The sequence below is a fragment of the Wyeomyia smithii genome, chromosome 3 (assembly GCF_029784165.1).
Source record: "Wyeomyia smithii strain HCP4-BCI-WySm-NY-G18 chromosome 3, ASM2978416v1, whole genome shotgun sequence".
In the NCBI taxonomy this organism is placed as follows: Eukaryota; Metazoa; Arthropoda; class Insecta; order Diptera; family Culicidae; genus Wyeomyia; species Wyeomyia smithii.
In genome coordinates this window covers 166,642,145-166,661,563 of record NC_073696.1, presented here as the reverse complement: position 1 = coordinate 166,661,563, position 19,419 = coordinate 166,642,145, and the positions used below count along the sequence as shown (strand labels likewise).

Sequence of the window (19,419 nt, the reverse complement as noted above, 5' to 3'; positions counted from 1 at the left end):
TTACTGAGTATTGCAACACCCAGTTTAAATATTGCAACACCTCCCGAAAAGTTTAGCATCTGGAAATTTCGTGTTTTTGACAACCTAGAAAGTTGCGGTTTTCAGCCAACTTGTTCAGAAGGTCAAAGGCTACTGTATGGTAGCCAATTCAGTGTAAAATTTTACCGCTTTGTGGCGCTAGTGGGCACACAATGTGTCGTATTTTGAACTTAACTAATCTCACGATTCCGACCTGCTAGAAAGTTGCGTGTTCAGGAAGCTTGGTCATGAGGCTAAAGGCTGCTACACAGTAGAAAATTTAATAGTGAATTAACCCGCTATGCGGCGCTAGGGTGCATGCAGTTTTTCGTATTCAGACTTCAAATTATCGCGTGATTATTACTACCCACAAAGTTGCGATCTTCGGCAAGTGCAACCAGTTCTGGTCAAGCATGTCGAAATACAGTATAACGCCGCATGTGTGTTCCAAACTATTCCATCGATTTTAATTTCATTATAATTCAGTGTCAACACAAATATAAAACACCCAGTGTTCTAATTGAAACACGACTTCGACAGCTTCGGCAAACACCAGGGCTCGTTGGATGGGGCTTACATGCGCCTTCTCGAACGCACCATGTACTGAAGTCACAACCACTCGGCTCGCATATTGCCGACGGCGTTGTGTGTTCGGTCTTCAGTTTGCAGTGGAAAGTAATACGAAATGCCCTCTGTGGTGTTCAAATCCTTCAACATCGGATTAGAGGCATGTCTACTGCAACTGTTTGCAGCCGAGGTAATCAATGGAACACCCGAAAAAATGTTCAACGCTAAGAGATGGCGCTGTATTGGCGGTGGTGGTAAAATTTAAATTTCCATGAGTATTTTGCTTATTATCCGGAAAAAGTGCTATTAGTTACTGTGTTTTTATATTATTCTAACTTTCTAATACTTACTTTTACTATATGCAATCTATTTTTATCAAAAACTTGGTTTTCCTATACAACTTCAATGAGTCAATTGGAAAATCAAGTTTTTTTTATAAAAATAAATTTCAAATAGTGAAAGTAAGTACTAGAAAGTTAGAACAATATAAAAACAGGGTAACTAATAGCAGTTTTTCCGGTCATTAAGCAAAATGCTCGTGGAAATTTCGATTTTACTACCACTACTACTACAGCGCCATCTCTTAGCATTGAACATTTTTTCGGGTGTCCCATTTAGTCGCGATATCATCAATCCCCATTGTGAAACGGGTTGTGAATATTGGTGATCAAACTGTCAACGTATCAACACAGTCGCATGCTACTTGTTGTAACCTCCTCAAATGAAGGCACTTCTTTATAATAAACACACACAACCTTACGTATTGTGTAAAGTGATCAAACTGTCAACATTCAAATTGATTTCACTTCGTCGTGTGTAAAAAATAAGTGCTTTTAGAATTGCGTAAATAAGTAGTGTTACTGTGTTACTGAATACTGCAACTATCTAAAAAGAGTAAGATAGAGTAAGTTGAAAACACTAAAAACTTTATGCACACTAGCAGCATATTGAAGAAAAATTCCAAACAAAACTGTTAGCCAACCAGAAACTCTTGATCTTTTGAGTAACTTTGCTGAAAATCGCAACTCTCTAAATGATGGGATTATTGAGCTAAACTGAATTCAAAACGCTCAAAACTACATGCACACTAGCGCTGCGTTGCGGCTGAATTTCGCACTATACTCACCGCCAATTACAAGCCCTTGACCTCCTGAGTAACTTTGCTAAAAATCGCTACTCTCTAACTGGCGGGATTATTGAGTTAAATAACGTTCAAAACACTCGAAATTGCACACTAGCGCGGCGTTGCGGCTGAATTCCACACTATACTGTCTGCCAATTACAAGGGAGCAACTTTGCTGAAGACCACAACCCTCTAGGTTTCCAGAATCAAAAGATAGAGTTACATAAATCTGTCCATTTTAATTGATGCTAAACTTTCGGGGTGTTGCAATACTCAGTAAAGCGATTCCAAACTTATGACGGTTAGCGGTAGATGAGCGTGGTTGTAAATGTCAGATAGCGGAGATCGTGTCGTCACAACAACCAATTGAACACAGTTTGGTGTAGGAAAAAACTTAAGGTTCGTTGACATTGTCCGTAAATTCAGTTTTTGGTTTCTAACTTTTTTGTTTGATTGCTTTTGACGTAGAATACGTCTTACGGCAACAATTACAGGGACCCAATTTCAATACAGGGATCCAATTTCAAAACCGAAAACATCCAGAGCGTCACAAAAATTGTCCAATTTCAAACGTTTTAAACCCAGTCAGTTTCCAACCGATTTCTGTCATTTTTGCAGCAATCGATTGGAAAATCATTTAAGCACCCGTCCAAATGCAGAAAATTGTAATCCGATTGTTCAAACTATTGTAATATTGAAAATTGTTGAACAATGTCGAAACGCAAATGTCGATTTTTGATTGGTCGCTTGCTGCCTTTCCCTCAATAGGACGACAGAATGGAGTACCTAGTTAGCCGGGAATGCACTCTTTGGGCTATATAAGAGACTGTTTTTTCTCAAGCAAATCAGTTTACTAGCAGCAGGCAATAACAGCGAACATCAACCCCGATGGCAGTAGGCGATGGGATCAGATGCGGGCAACTGAAAGAGACTCGCACCGCCAGGTTGTTTGAGAAGCCACCATCATCCAGCGTATGTATATACAGGGTGTATGCACATAACGTGTGTGAATATTTGAAGCGTGTGTCCCTAATATATAAGGTGTGTGGCTAGCGTGTGTGACTTGCTTTAAAGCGTGTGTGTATGTTTATGACGTGTATGCATGCCTGTAGCGCGTGTGTGCATGTTTATAGCGCGTGCGGCACCGCCGCAAGTTTCCATCCAAATCCACATCTGCATCCTTTGGAACTCGGAAGTTATTCTGGTCCGGTAACCAACCACCGGTGATCCGTTTCTGATGTTCAGCTCATGCTTGTTGAATACATGAAAAACTTCTTTTTCCATGTGATATATTCCAAAAGTAGCTTGAAAGTGACGGCATAAATGTATCATTGCAAAAATTTCAACCAATTTGACTTCAAAAGTAATATTCAATGTATACATAGTGTAAAGTAGTGCTTTCTTCATGATACTAAGTTTAGTTAAAGTGTCTATTTGCGAGAATATATTAGTAACAATGCATTTAAGGTCAAAATATAAAAGTGCGAATTGCTCGAACAACCAATTTTGCAAATGTTACAAATATGCGATTATGGGCAGTATAGCATTGGCCAAAAATTGTAGAAGTATCGATACTCGAGTATCGATAATTTTTCCCTGGTGGTATCGATGCTTGGTCGATATCGAGGGAGGAGCATCGAGACCAGCTGTATCGATACTCTGCCTGCTACTTGAAACAGGTCTATGAAAAATTACCATATCTTCTTGATCATTATTACGGAAAATCAGAGATGCCAGGTGTTTTTGAAAAATGTAAGCAACTATACAAAAAACAGACAAAATTTGCTTAAAGTCTGGAAAAAATTTGTCTGTGATTTGAAAAATACGTTCGCGCAGGCAAAAGTCTGCAAAAATTTTCACAGATGTTGAGAAAGTCTGCGTAAATATTAAGAAACTCTGACAAAAATTTGCAGAGACTCTGGAAAAAATATAATTATCTGCGAATCAATAAAAATCTGCACACCGACTCTAAAAATCTGCGTTTTGAAGACAAATCTGCATATTTTGTATCCCTGCGGTCAATAGACTAATGGTACCAGAATGGGACAGTGGTGACAGAATTATATGTCACACACACAAATCAATGCAATAGCATACGCGCGTCTGCGTCCTTATTTGAAATATAGGGCAGCACGATAATCCTGGGTTCTTATTCTTTATTGCCTGCCTTTTTGCAAAAACTCGGCGCTTACGATTTTGCTCTGCACAGACAGTATTACCAAATGCGGCAGCATTGAAAAACCGCCTTAGAAATGAGCGGGTATATTCAATCCTGTTGGTGTTTTTTACAAAAAGAGCACAAACCAAATTTCTGCACTGTTTGTAGAAGACTTTAACGCGATGGATCATATCCGCGCACCCCTACAAGGCTTTTCCGTTAGACAATTTGTAGCAATCAAGAATATTTCCCGATTTTATAGTTTCTCTTCAGTATCGAAAAAAATATCGGGGTAAAGTATCGATCCAGCTCGATATCGAAGTCGCTTGCATCGATAAAAAATAGCGATATTTAGGGCCCAAGGTATCGATACCGTAAGTATCGATACGATATCGGCCAATGCTAGTTTACTAGCAGCAGGCAACAGCAGCGAACATAAACCCCGATGGCAGTAGGCGATAAGATCAGAAGCGGGCAACAGCGGCGGTGGTAGTGGTTAGCTGCAGTTCTTACCTCTTTCGGTTCGGCTTCGATCTGAGTTGGACCCCACCAGCGGTAATCTGATTCAGATATCGTTGGGCAAATACAACCCGAAACTGAAAGAGACTCGCACCGCCAGGTGGTTTGAGAAGCCACCATCATCCAGCGTATGTATATACAGGGTGTATGCACATAACGTGTGTGAATATTTGAAGCGTGTGTCCCTAATATATAAGGTGTGTGGCTAGCGTGTGTGGCTTGCTTTAAAGCGTGTGTGTATGTTTATGATGTGTATGCATGCAACAGCAGCATGCTGCAGCAGTATTGCTAGTAAAATTCAATGGTGAGCCGTCCGTCAGACATTCAATCAGTTTGGGGTGAATAGCTGTTTCTACAAGCATCGCAGCGCCTTACGGTCTTCAAAAGAGTTTTTTCCAGGAAAATTTCCTACAAATATCATGTATCGATATATTTTTAGGACCCAACTGGGAATTTATAGAGAATAAGTTTTGAAAAAGTGAATTTTCCCATATAAAATCGTATGGAAACTTTAAAAATCGGGCGCAAATCGGGCGTTTCACCGATCGATCTGAAAAGTTACACAGTTGTTATAGGATCCATAAGGAACACGAAAAGTGCATGGGAGCGAAAAAATAACACCATCGCTTTTTTCCCATATAACCGTGTCCCAGTTCAGTGTACATGTTTATAGCGCATGCGGCACCGCCACCGCCTTCGCCACCACCACCACCGCTACCGCCGCCACCACCGCCACCGCCGCCACCATCACCAGCGCGTGTGGCTTACTATAGAGCGTGCGTGGTTTGCTATATAGCGTGTGAATGTCTAGCGTGTCTGTGCATGTCTATAGAGCGTGTGGCTAGAGTGCGTGGCTTGGAATCGCTTTACTGAGTATTGCAACACCCAGTTTGAATATTGCAACACCCTGAAAAGTTTAGCATCACTCAAAATGGGCAAATTTCTGTAACTGTAACTGTAATATGCTTGACCAGAACTGGTGGCACAAGCCGTACACCGCAACTTTGTGGGTAGTAATAATCACGCGATAAGTTGAAGTCTAAATATGAAAAACTGCATGCACCCTAGCGCCGCATAGCGGGGTAATTCAGTATCAAATTGTCTACCATGTAGAAGCCTTTAGCCTTCTGAACAAGTTTGCTGAACACCGCAACTTTCTGGCAGTTTGGAATCGTGAGATTAGTTAAGTTCAAAATACGACTCATTGTGTGCCCACTAGCACCAGATAGCGGTAAAATTTCACACTGAATTGGCCACCATACAGTAGCCTTTGACCTTCGGAACAAGTTTGCTGAAAACCGCAACTTTCTAGGTTGTCCAAAACACGAGATATCCGCCTATTCCAGGTGATGATTAACTTTTCGGGAGGCGTTGCAATATTCAAACTGGGTGTTGCAATACTCAGTAAAGCGATTCCAAACTTATGACGGGTAGTGTAATTGCTAACAAATCACCTCATGTAGAATTTGATTATCACTGTGAATCATTTAAAACTAAATAAAAACTTTGCCATGTTGAAAAAATATTCACTTGTCAATAAATGGCATTGACAAACACAATTAACCTCAAAGTTTATCTGAAGAGTTAACCCCAATTCAGTGTATTCCCAAACCTATTCCAAGAAATACATTGGCATAAGCAGGCTATCGTATTCTACGTTACCTCTGCGGTCGTGTCTTATAAACAACCTCTTCAACTTTTTTTTTCTAAATATAATGTTCTAGAGAATTGCAAGCCTGATCATGTTCTAAAAGTTTTATAAACACTATGCTGAGATTCCTTTTGGTTTAACACATATAAACACTAATTAACCTCATTTTCTACTGCGGATTGGAAAAAAGGGGGGCACCGGGATGTTTACATTTACATTAACATATAAACTTCAGGTTAGTACTACAATATGGTGGAAGAGTTACTCGTCCGACTCATCACTATTGCTTCGAAAACACTATACTGCCCATAAAAGCATACACCCTACGCAAACGGACAACATTTTATTGCTTTAGGGCAATTTTTAATTACTTATTGTGTCTTATGACTGTGCATAATACACAAATAGTAATAACCGAAAAGTAACAAAAATTATGACGGGCACACGCTTGTATGTGTTTCTGCAGGAGAACATACAGCCAAGCACTGCAATGCATGTGTTAGCAAGACTTCACTCACTGCATTTGTATTGATGCAACGATCAGATTCATTTTTGTCAGCTAGCTGGAATCTCTATCTTATTTGCTTTGTTTCATCGCAGCTAACATCGCAGCGGATCCGCGATTTGCGGGCCCCATTGACAGATGCTATGTTATGCGTATGAAAAGTGGCGGTGATATGCTATCTCGTTTACACACACGATGAGATGTTAGTTCTTGAAACAAGGCGGGATGCCAGCTAGCTGATTTTTGTCTCCTTCATCCACACATAATGAGAATCTCACCCGTCAACCTCAAATGTCTGATTAGAAACACTTTCGTTTCGTCCCCCAGTGTTTACTTGAAATGAAAATATGTTATACTGTCTGAACAGAGTTGCCGAAGTTGCGAATATTGTTGCAAATGAGTTTCCATGAACCAATAAGTATGTGTTTTGGATAGCTTGCAAGAAAGCGAATGGTTTTGTTTTTCTCTAACGCAGTTCACAGATCGTGATGTCATTTAAAAACGCATTTCTAATCTTTGAAATCATCAACGTTTGCATACTCTATGACGGGGAAAATGCTGCTTGGCAGCTCTTGTCATATTCTTTCTTTACTCCGTATGCATACAACGAGCGAACTAATACACGCTCACCGGATGAATTGTAGATTGAAGAAACTTGTAACATGTGCAACATATGCGACGGTGTGTGATTTTTTTTTTTTCTTGAGATGGAAAGGGAGCAGTTTTTGACAGAAAAAATCTTGCATGTGGTGGAAACGACCATTATTAGATAGTCGTACTCCCGTAATACGTGCTAAATATATGACAGTATGTGTTGTTACTTGACTGGGGAAGAATTTTATTGCCTTTTAAGTAACAGGTTTGTTACCTAAAAGGCAATTTTGCGCTATTGCTTCTAAAGTAATAAGAAAAAGTTTTGCGTGTAAGAATCCCATATGACTTTTAGGCAAATTTAAGTTTATGCCATCAATGTATCTAATTTTGTTCAAATTTTCGTATGCCTCGATGAAATTTAAAGGTTTGTTCTGAAAAATACTGCAAAAATACCAATCCTTGCTTTTCCTATATTGAAAATAAAGGGATACGGGTCCCATCCTAAGTATATTATCAATTTTCTTACATATCAAAATGTTTCATATTTTTTTTCTTTAGCTAATATTCATTTGACACGGCACAAATACAAATTAATGTTTAACGGCGCCAATTATATCTGATTTCTTCCTCTCCAAACTATCTTAATAACTAAAAGCAAATTTTTTATCCTCGCTGCCGACTACGAGCTGAAATTAAATCTAACTTAAGCTAGAATGGTTTGTTATTTGATGGTTTTCCATTACCGTAGGTAAGCAGCATATGCAATATGTTCCGCTGCTGGGCCGAGATATTACGGACTGGCATATTGTGTTGTCTCCTTCGGGCCCTGAGAGTATCGTGCGGGTCTGGTTGTTGATTCCGGATGCGGGGTCTTAACGGGCTCTTGTCGTTTGGTTGAATGTAGGCGGAAGGGAATGGGACTAGACTGGGGCATAGATAGATTTCAGGAAAACGTATAAAAGGGACATGTAGGGTAGGTCACGACTCGCCAAGACATCACGAACAGAAACAGCTGTCTGCCTACCTTCGGCCTGAAGGGACGCTATTAATTTAGACCTGCCGTCACGGTGCACAGAGGAGTAACTCGAGTGAAAACCTGGCCAACATTATTTTCGCTGCTATTTAGCAATATTTTGGGAAATATTTAAGTAAAAAGTGGAAGTGGCTGGTTCGAATATTTTATCAAAGAGTAACTCTAAATATCACACACACACAACTTAATGTTTACATTTCCATAGCCTATGTGTCTTCATTAATGTTAGTGAGCAGATGAAGTAATACGCTCGTATGATTTGTTTTCGCAAAACGAGCAGCGAAACGAATCAAAGAATTTACCAGCAAAATGATGTGGCAAAATATCTTCATTTAGAATTATCAATTTGATGCTCACAGATTATATGATGCCTTGTGGAACCTACGTGGGTTCGAAAAAGCCTTTTGTACGGAGTGTTATTTACCCGGATTATTGATTCTGTGCATCAAGTTATTTTTAAGTTTACTTAAATTAGTGGTAATTCATTCACTAAGCTAATCTCATTTCATCTTTGTTGAGCTGAAACACTGTTTTAAGCGTGAGGCAGGCACCCATCAGGTTTTTTTTTAAATTTTTCGTGTACGTGTGAACACTTAACGTCAAAATTTGTCATAAACACCCTTTGTTAAACGGGTCGCAAATGTCAATCCGGACGTTACCGGATGAGATATTTGCGAGGATGTGTTCGTGATGTTATGAACTTTTATTCCTCCGATGATTATATGATCGGATTCCGCGAGATTTGATAACTTTTTTATTATTGAAAACGGCCGAAAATACGTAAAAATCAGTAATTTCCAAAACTTCTTAAGAGTAGCTATAATTTTTTAATTTCGGAATTTCTATCAACCGGTTTATTAGCATTGAACAAAAAGAACTCATTTGCTGCAAAATATTGATCAATTGTCATTTTTTTATGCCTGGCACAATTTGTTACTATGAATGGTTCGATTCCCAAAAAAATGCTTGAAAATTTGTCAATGTTTACAGCGCTCCCAGCACATGATGATACCGTTTATCATTCATCGAGTGATGGCATTTTGTGAAGCATTTATTTAAGCTGCAGAAAAAAATATAGCGGCACCAAAAAGCGACAAAAAACTTTTTTCTTATTTTGGCCAGTTTTTTTGTTTAAGGTACTCCTCTGTGCGGTGTGCAGGGCATAACCAAACAACGTGCACAATGTAGTGATAACCTTCACCACAGGCACAGGTACTACTTTCCCCGAGCCCAACACGACGGAGATGCGCGTCAAATCTATCATAAGGACATAAGCCGGGACATCCCGCAAATGAAATCCCGACCCACATCCAACCCCTTGAACCGCGGGTTCGTCGATACCTTGGGGATTATGGAATGTAACTACCTTCCGAATTCTCCTCTGGAACAAGCATTTTGCCAACTGATGATCGTATTCTGACGTACAAATGCGAAAAATTCATTGAAGACAATTGGTCTTTCAAAAATTCCACCGTTTGTTGCGCCCACCTTAGCCAAAGAGTCCGCTTTCTCAATACCCGGTATCGGGCAGTGAGAAGGGACCCACGCACATAGGGGTATTTTAGGTGAAAAGCTGGAAAAAATTATTTTCATGCGTAAATACGCTAAAATTTTTATTTATAACAGTTTGTCAGTTAGTGCTGTTTTAAGCTTTTTTTTATGTTTTTCGCACTATAAAACGTGATGAAAATTATTGTTTTTTAATCAAATTAAAAGGTTTAATCAGGTCACATCAATGAAATCGCTCTGCAGTTCGTTTTTTGATGCAAACTCTTTCTCCGCTTTAGTTCTAAAGATTGCAATTTAAATGAAGCAAGTTTAGTAGAGAATTTAAGGTAAAAAGTCCACAGACTTTTTCAAATAAATCTAATTGTTTGGTAGAAAATGAGAAATTTAAAACTGTAATATTATTGGTTATATCATGAGATTGAGTTTTGAAATTTTATGAGGAACACGATGAAACTATCAAGTTTAAAATAGAATTGGCTGCAATTACCGGAAAATGCAAATTTAGTAAATAAAAAAACAAAAATAATACATCTAGCAACACTTTCGATCAAAAGTTATATTTTATCTGCATTCCTTCTGCTATTTTATTCGAAAATCACCTATCAGTATTTTTCGGACGTTTTACGTCTACAAATGGCAAGAAAAAGGAAAGAGGGGTTTGAACTGTTTTTAGTTAATTCCAGAGCCGGATTTACGATTGTGGGGGCCCCAAAATAAAACAAAACCGTTTTTTATCGTACGAGTTAAAAACATTTATTTGTTATTGAAAAGTTACCAAAAATTTGCTAGATTTCTTTTACGAGTTTTTTTTTGCAGAGAACTTATTGATTGAATAATCAACATTCAGCTCCTTCATAATATTATACTCTCAACTTAACAATGCTAAGTTTGACAGCCTTTCACTCTTCATAGTCGTACGCAACCTATTTTCAACCAGTTTCATCTTCGAAAAAGACCTTTTTCCAGTTGCGTTCGAGATCATTAGGCTCAAATAAATCCTTAAATAAAATAATTTTTGCAGGGCACTAACGAGTTTTTGCCTTTTTTCTTCATGTAATCATCTTTTTTGAGCTCCACTTTGATATACGCGGGGTTTTGTGGTGACAGCTCATTTTGAATAAATGTAATAATAAATTCGGTTCTTGCTCACTGTTTATAGCCAAATCTAACTGTCGAATGATTTGGACCACAGGTTCCAGATGTTCTCGAAACATGTCTGCAACTGCTCGAAATCCGGAAATTTTTTCTTGATATCTGAAAAAAACCTATCGCAATTTGAAAAAACAAATGCGATCCGCAGGCAAAAATTTGCACACAGAATTTGCTACAGAAACTAGGAAAAAACTACACACATCTGCAGGTCAATAAAATCTGCACACTGACTCTGAAAATCTGCATTTTACAACGCAAATCCGTTATACCTGATTCGGACAAGTAAACTTATTTTCGGAATCAACAGCAATGCATTAAAAAAACTTGTGGATTATGTATTTTCTTTCCTGCTTGATCTCCCATGCGCGCTGGTTCGATTCAAATGGTGTGTTAATGTGTGTCATTCCAAGAGAATCGAAGGATCTTATGGATGTAGTTGTGATATTGGCGCTCGCGAAAAAATAACACTGAAGAAAAATTTCAGATTGAAATGGTCTGTTCAAATTTTCTTGCTGTAAACTGAACTTTTGATTGAATCTCATTTTTGATAGAGAAAAGAACTTTTTCTCGTTTTGTGGGGGCCCCAAAAATGCGGGGCCCGGGCTTTGGTGGAGCAAAAACAAAACAAATTATAGTAAAACAGTTGTCACGGGATACCGCCACTATCTACGAATCTAGTGAAGTTGACTATGGGGGTTCAATAATAATTTTGATTTTTGCAATTTATTCCACCTTTTGACCTCAAATACCCCTATGTGCCACGCTAAGGTAATCTAAACGATTTTTCGGATAAAGCACTCAGATGTTCCCGTATTTTCCCCAGGAAATACGGAAAGTGCTTAACACCTTTCATCGATCGGAGAGCCTCAATGAAACTGAGACTGTCCGTAAAGATGAAATAATGGTCCGTGGGCATTCTTTCGATAATCCCTAAGGTGTACTGAATTGCAGCTAATTCTGCGGCGTAAACAGAAGCAGGATTATCGAGCTTACGGGAGGCGGTTAAATTGTTATTAAAGATACCGAAGTCATTGTCGCAGTTGATGTTTCGATATTTATTGGAAAAAATTTTGGGGATCAGCTGCACGCGTAAATGATCCAGGATTCCACGAGTTTCTTTTATCATGGATGTATCGTAAAACACAGTAGACACGATTTGGAACATTCGAAGAAGGGTTAATATTTTGTGACATGTGATTGAAATACAATGTCATGAAACGGGTTTGAGAATGAAGTTCGATTAACCTTTCAAAATTTTCAATCACAGGACGGTTCAGACTTCATATTTGATAAGAATACGAGAAGACAGGCTCCAGAAGCGGTTTTTCAATGGTAGTACTCCAGCTAAGACCTCCAAACTCATCGTATGGGTCGACTGCATGCAATGCAAGGCAATACGCAAACAACGATATTGTATTCGCTCCAGTTTGATCAAATCTGTGTTTGCTGCGGAGCGAAAGCAGAAACACCAGTCCTCAATAACAGACAATATCGTTGTTTGGTAATGCCTTATAAGGTCTCCTGGATGGGCTCCCCACCATTGTCCGGTCATTGTACGAAGAAAATTCACTCTTTGTTGACATATTTTCATCAGATACCTAGCGTGACAACCCCAGGTGCCTTTAGAGTCGAACCAGACACCAAGATATTTGTGTACCAAAACCTGAGAAATCGTTTTACTCATTGATTGTGGCTGGAGCTGAGCAGGTTCATGCTTCCTAACTCCTACTACTATCTCAGTCTTCTCCAGAGAGAATTCGATACCTAGCTGTAAAGCCCAAGCAGACAAATTGTTCAAGGTATCTTGTAATGGTCCTTGCAAATCGGCAGCTTTGGCTCCTGTAACAGAGACCACGCTGTCGTCTGCAAGTTGTTTTATCGTGCATGAATTTGCCAGACATTCGTCGATATCATTTACATAAAAATTGTTAAGAAGGGGGCTTAAACATGGGCCCTGGGGAAGACCCATGTAGCTAATACGAAAAGTTACCAAATCGCCATGCGTAAAAAGCATGTGCTTTTCGGACAACAAGTTGTGCAAAAAACTGTTCAAAATTGAGGAAAATCTTTGTCGGTTAAGTTTACCCGAAAGAATGTCAATAGAAACGGAATCAAAAGCCCCCTTAATGTCCAAGAACGCAGACGCCTTTTGTTCTTTGCGAGCATGCGCCAGCTCTGTGAAAGCAACGCAAGACAATCATTCGTCCCTTTGGCACGGCGGAAGCCAAATTGAGTATCTGATAGTAGACCATTTGATTCGACCCAATGGTCTAAACGACGGAGTATCATTTTTTCCATCAATTTCTGGATACAGGACAGCATTGCAATCGTCCTATAAGAGTTGTGATCAGAAGCTGGTTTTCCCAGATTTTGAATGGCGATCACCTTCACTTGCCTCCAATCCTGCGGTACAATGTTTTGCTCCAGTCCTGGCAACTCCTTCTGAGACTTTAAATTTGCAAGCCCAGAAGGAGTTTGCTTCGGTTATTCCGCAGCATTTTTAGGTTTGTTTGTACCATTCATTTCACTTTGAGAAATCTTGGGACCTTTTCGGGGAAGTTTGGGAGAGGAAATATTTTTCCTCTTTCTATACTCCCCAGGATTGGCGTAAGATGTTCCCGCTGGCGAATCGTCAGAATCGGTTTCATCAGAGGACAACAGATTAAAAGGGTTTGATGTTATGGCAGAAGTTGTAACGGTCTTCTTCAGCATGTCAGCGTAAGAACGCTTCGAGCGCTCTTTGAGAGACCTTTTTATTTTATCCCTGCGCTGCATGTACACCGCACATGTCGAGAGCTCACAGTGAATGCATTTTTTAGCATTTTTACTGCAGGAATCATCCGCATGATCCTCCCCACACTTGCCACAGCGTGCCTTATTGCAGCAGTAGGCAGCGGTGTTGCCTAACTGCTTACAGTTCAGGCAGTTCACATACAGGGTGACAAAAAAGTCTGGTCACACATTAAAATCTCAATATTTCAAAGAATAAGAAGAAAATCTAAACCTGGCTTTCATAGCTTTATTCAGTATCTCATAAAAATACTTCACAGACGATATCTCGGAATTACACCACCTTTCTCTGATCGAACCAGCTTCAGACGTCTCGAAAAGTCGTCGCAAACGGCGCGCACGTGCCCCATCGGCATCTCGTCCCAGATTTTCGTGATAACTCGCTTGAATTGCTCCAAATTTTTCATTTTATAGTCGTTCTGCTTTGACATCATGTATCCCCACACGAAATAATCCAGTGGATTCAGATCCGGAGACGACGAAGGCCATTCATTCTTCGAAATGAAATCGATCAAGTTTTCCTCACACCACGCCTGAACAACCTTTGCGGTGTGGGATGGGGCGTCATCTTGCTGGAACAAGTAGTAATCGTCTTCAAACAATAGTTCAGCTTGAGGCAAAACATTTTTATTTAAAACCGTGTCCAGGTAGTACGCTGCGTTGATTTTGACCCCTTTATCGATAAAATTAAGAGGCAGTTTACCTCTCTTGCAAATGGCTCCCCAAACCATCACTGACGTCTTATTTTGGAACCGGGAAACGTTCAGCTTGTCCGCAGGAGCTTGCTGGAGGCTCACACTCCAAACTCGATCATTTTGGCGATTGACTGTTTGCTCCAAAACGAACAGCTTCTCGTCCGAAAAAATAATCTCGTCATCTGCGCGCCAACAGAGCAACTCCCGCGACCGTTGGTACCTCTTGTCCTTTGTAGCTTTGGTAACCCCATGAACAACCTGTTTTTTGTACGGTGTAAGTTTTAAATCCTTGTGCAGAAGCAGGCGGATTGATTCCCGGTTCATTTTAAGGTTCCTGGCCAGCTTCCGTGCAGATTGGGCGGGATTCCGGCGAATCCGGTCTCGTATAATCTTTTTCAGCCTTGGAGTTCTCACAGACCTCGGTCGTCCAGATCGTGCCTTGTCCTTGGTGCCTCCGGTCTCTAGGTACCGATTTATGGTCCGGTACACGAATTTCCGGTTGATTCCGAGCGGTTTTAGGTGTTTGAATATGTGTCCGGGTTTGTACCCTTTCACATATTCAGTAGAGATGGTCGGGTTTGATGATTTTCAAACCCGTACCCGACCCGAACCCGAATTTTTTTTCGGTCCAAACCCGAGCCCGACCCGAACCCGAAACTTTTTTTTTCGTTCAAACCCGAACCCGACCCGAACTCGAAAATTTTATTTCTTTTAAACCCGAACCCGACCCGAACCCGAAATTGTGAAACCCGAACCCGACCCGAACCCGAGATTTCATAGATTTTATAGTCGGGTTTCGGGTTTTCATACCCAAACCCGACCTGAACCCGACATTTTCAAACCCGAACCCGACCCGAACCCGATAATATTTTTTTCACAAAACCCGAACCCGACCCGTACCCGTCGGGTACGGGTCGGGCTCGGGTTTCGGGTTTGAAAACCCGAAACCCGACCATCTCTAATATTCAGCGATAACAGCTGCCTCTAACTCTGCCATGGCTCACAACTCAATGTAAACAAACTGCACAGAAACGAAACTCTGCCACTTTGGGCAGCAAAGTTAACCCTTTCATTTGACATATAGATGGCACCAGAGAGATGCAACGTGTAGGCTACAGGCGACCCCAAAAAAGTGTGACCAGACTTTTTTGTCACCGTGTATAATCGCACAGGGAGGCGAGCCCGGTGGATCGAGACGTGGCTTAGTAGTGCTGTCCCGGCGAACGTAACTCGAAACGAGTCTGACGGAGTGTATACTTTTTTGCCGTCTCGTGCGGGTATGTAAACGCGATACTCGCGTGTGAAGAGCTCAGAGCAAGCTATAGCGTTGGCCTGTTCCAGTTCACTGACCACGACACGGAGCTTGTTATGTCGGACCTTGGAAATTTCGGTCACGGCCTTGTACCCCTTCGTCAGGCCTTTTTTTTTGTAAGATTTGGACCACTGCGACCATTATTTTGATCTTTTGTGGTATACCTCTTCTTTAGTCTAGGTACTCGTGGCAGACATATCACTATTGATGGAAGTGATCGTCGTTGTCATATCGCACCCTTTCTCCCAATTAGGCACTGAATTTCGTATGAAATGTATTGCCTCATCAGGATTCGCAGACCAGACCTCAAAAGGCTCCAAAGTTCCTTTCCCAAAGGCTCTTATTCTGCGCTGTATTAGTGCACTGCAGTGGCAGAGCAAATATTCTGCGGTTTCACATTCGAACCCGCAGAGACGACAAATTTTGTCATCTGACTGATCAATTTGTTTCAGGTGATGTTTACTTGGACAGTGTCCTGTAAACAGTCCGGTAATTGTCCTTAGTCCCTTTTAATTTAAACTAAGCGATTGCTGGCTTTTTTTGCCGCTTGGTTTTATAAAGCGTTTGGACTGGCGTAGCCCTACTGAGCATATCCAGTTCTCTTGTATTGTCATAAGTTCCCAGGTTTTAAATTCTGCTTTCAAGGCGCTTGATGACACCGCACAGAACGATTCTGGGCCAATGAAATCGGTACATGGCCCCTGTCTAGCTAACGTAACGGCTTTTTCATTGCCTTCCATTCCGCAGTGACCAGGAACCCAGTATAACCATACTTGGTTCCTTTCTGCCAGTTGTTTCAGTGAAAGGATGCACTCCCATACTAGCTTAGAGGTACATGTGAAGGCTTTTAGTGCTTTAAGTGCTGCTTGGCTATCAGAAAAAATGCATATGTTAGCATGCCTGTATTTCCTAGCCAAACAGACTTGTGCACATTTATAAATTGCAAATATTTCGGCCTGGAACACTGTAGGCCACGGACCCGAATGACGAATAGTTAAAAGGTCCTTAAAATAAATAATAACAATAATAAAACACTGTAGGCCAACGGCCTATTGGTATCGAGATACTTATCCCAGGACCATTTATACCTGCTCCGGTCGAATCATTCTAATCAGGTCTTTAGAAATCTGCAAGATGTTCAACTATTTCAATTTCGGTCTCGCCTTTGGCCGAAAATAGACAGTATAGCTGCCCTGGGCGCCGTCTGGGTAAAGCCTGTGGCGAGGGGGGACTGGAGAATGAACAGGGAAGGGGGTAACCGAAGGGTCAGGATCAGGGGGGTTCGGGGATGGTGGCGCGGGAGACGAGGGATCTACATCCCCCTAAGTCTAGCGCACTAGCGCCGACAAGGACACGTACCTCTTTACTTCTTCCTTCCAGCAGGGTTGGTTGTCCGATCGTTCGAAGCTGCAGCCGTTACAGCCAGCAGCACCAATACAGCCACCAGCAGCGAGCCGGGTGCGAGATCACTCTACGCAGCGACACAACTCAACTGTCGAATGGCCTTAAATGGCCACTGTAGCGAGCCAGGTACAGAATCGCGGATTATAATTGAACGACCACTTTGCACGTCCGTTTCTGTCGAGTCTTCGATGCGGGAACATTTCACATTTGTTATCAGTTAAATAAAAAAGTTTTCACATAAAAAATCACTGACTCAAATAAAGTAAAACACAGTTCTTGTATGCATAGTTCAATTGAAAATCCACTACAGACATTAAAACGTGTGTGTATTTTCGAAGAAAATCGAAAGTTAAAGTGAAGTTTTTTTGGAAACTGTTTCCAGAAATTCTTCTTAGCATCTGGGATGAGTGTAATTAAAGTTTTCAGGAGTGTATCTTTAGAACTTTACTTTGCTGTACATTGACGGCTCTTTCGAAATTTCATTGTAGACTCTATGTCGAACTTTCGTTTCTCAGCTGGAGTTGCTTTTTGGTAAATAACATACATCGCAATCCGTTGAAACCAAATCGCTATATTGCAATTCGTATGATCCAAAACGTTCGGATAACTGTTCACATGACAGACACGATAAGGAATAATAATAAATTTTAGTTAAATCATAGTTATTTGCCCTGCATTCAAGATTAGAACTTCATTTGCAATTTTCTCAATTGTGAGAATTTTCATATGGGACTGATATGCTTTTATGGGCAGTATAGTCCTAAAGTAAAGCACTTAGACACTACAGAGTTAAGTTAAGTTCGCGACATTGCTATTTTAAACCTCTGTTCACTGGATTATAATAATTTGAAAATGTCGAGATAAAAAACTCAACCATCTATGAAAGATTTCTTTTTATTTCTCCATCCTGAACTTTTTATAAGAAGTTGCGTTACAACTTCAAGCCTCTTATGTCGTTTTCGTTTTCGCGGTGTAGCTACACTCAAACGACACTTTTGACACCAAAAATGTTTTATTTGACTTTTCGGACTACCCTTTTTCTGTCTCTCCCTACAATTTTTCTGTCCCTGACGACACCCGAAAAAAGCAGAGTGTACTTTCACACGTATGTGTCAAAACTGGTTTGTTTTGGTTTTCGTTCCACGTGGTAAAGTGTCAGGTAATTTTTTTCTCAGCCCATTTGCGAGATGGACATTTGAAATGGAAACGAGACAAAATGACGAATGCGATAATGACCAAAACAAAACGAATTGACAGCTATCCCATTATTACGCATACCAATGCAATGACACTGGAAATGTTTAATTTGAAGCTGCAAAGTATGGCACGGAAAAAGTGTAGCTACACCGCGAAAACGAAAACGACATTAAATAATAGTTCAAGCAGTAAATGAGCAAAAATGAACTGGAGAAATAGGAAATTAGACTATACTCGATCAGAAAGACAAAACAAAAATGCAACAGACCCTGTTAGTTTGTTATGAGAAAATCCTTTTAGGTTTAGTTTTCAATTTGATCCCGTTATGTGTTAAAATAACAAAAATTATGACAAAAATGATTCTACTAGTATTAAACCCATATTAAACTTTGTTACTAACGTATCAGCATTCTAACAAAACAAAATATAATATAGAACTGTATAATAACAACCATTATTAGAAACACCATTATTAGAAAACAGTTTTTGACAGAGACGAAAAAATTTGTGAGACTTTATCAGAACAACTTCATTTCAAGATTCATCATTATAACTCATTCAGATTCAATTTTGTTATCAAAAGCATATAAAAATACAAAATCAAATCAAACTTTGTTATCAACGTATCAGCTTTCTAACAAAATAAGATAGCCTATAGTACATCATAATAACAACCATTGTTATAAACAACAGCTTTTGCGAGAAACGCAAAAATTGTTAGACTTGTTTCAGTACAACTTCTCTTCAGGATTTGGCATTATAATTTATTCAGATACAATTTTGGTATGAAAAGCACATGGGGAAAAACAAAATCGTATCAAAATATGTTATTTTTATCTCCTGTTGATAGACTTTTATTATTTTTTAGTTATGCTTTTCTGATCGGGTATAGTCCAGCAGGTGGGACTTAAACTCATAGCTTCTAATCTCCGGTCAAATGCGTTTCCGTTACACCTCCACAGGACGTATAGCTCGACCTTTCTAAAAAGCTGTTTCGTATCGCTCGCAAACTTTTAAAAAATCAACTCTATTTTTCTTAATTGAAACTTAGAGTTTGTCAAGAATTTTTTGTCATTTTTTACAATGCTTTGAACAAAACCTATACCAAAATGCATACGTTCTTTCAGAAAATTAGTCTTGAGTCTAAAAAAAAAACCTCAGTTTGCTTAGCCAAATACGTGTGAAAGTTTCA

At 40.0% G+C, this 19,419-nt stretch overlaps 1 protein-coding gene across 3 annotated transcripts in view; it reads right to left on the bottom strand.

Annotated features, from left to right (window-relative positions):
• LOC129732477 (uncharacterized protein CG43427) overlaps positions 1–19,419 on the bottom strand; it is a 219,100-nt gene that overhangs the window by 104,022 nt on the left and 95,659 nt on the right. The window lies entirely within an intron of this gene.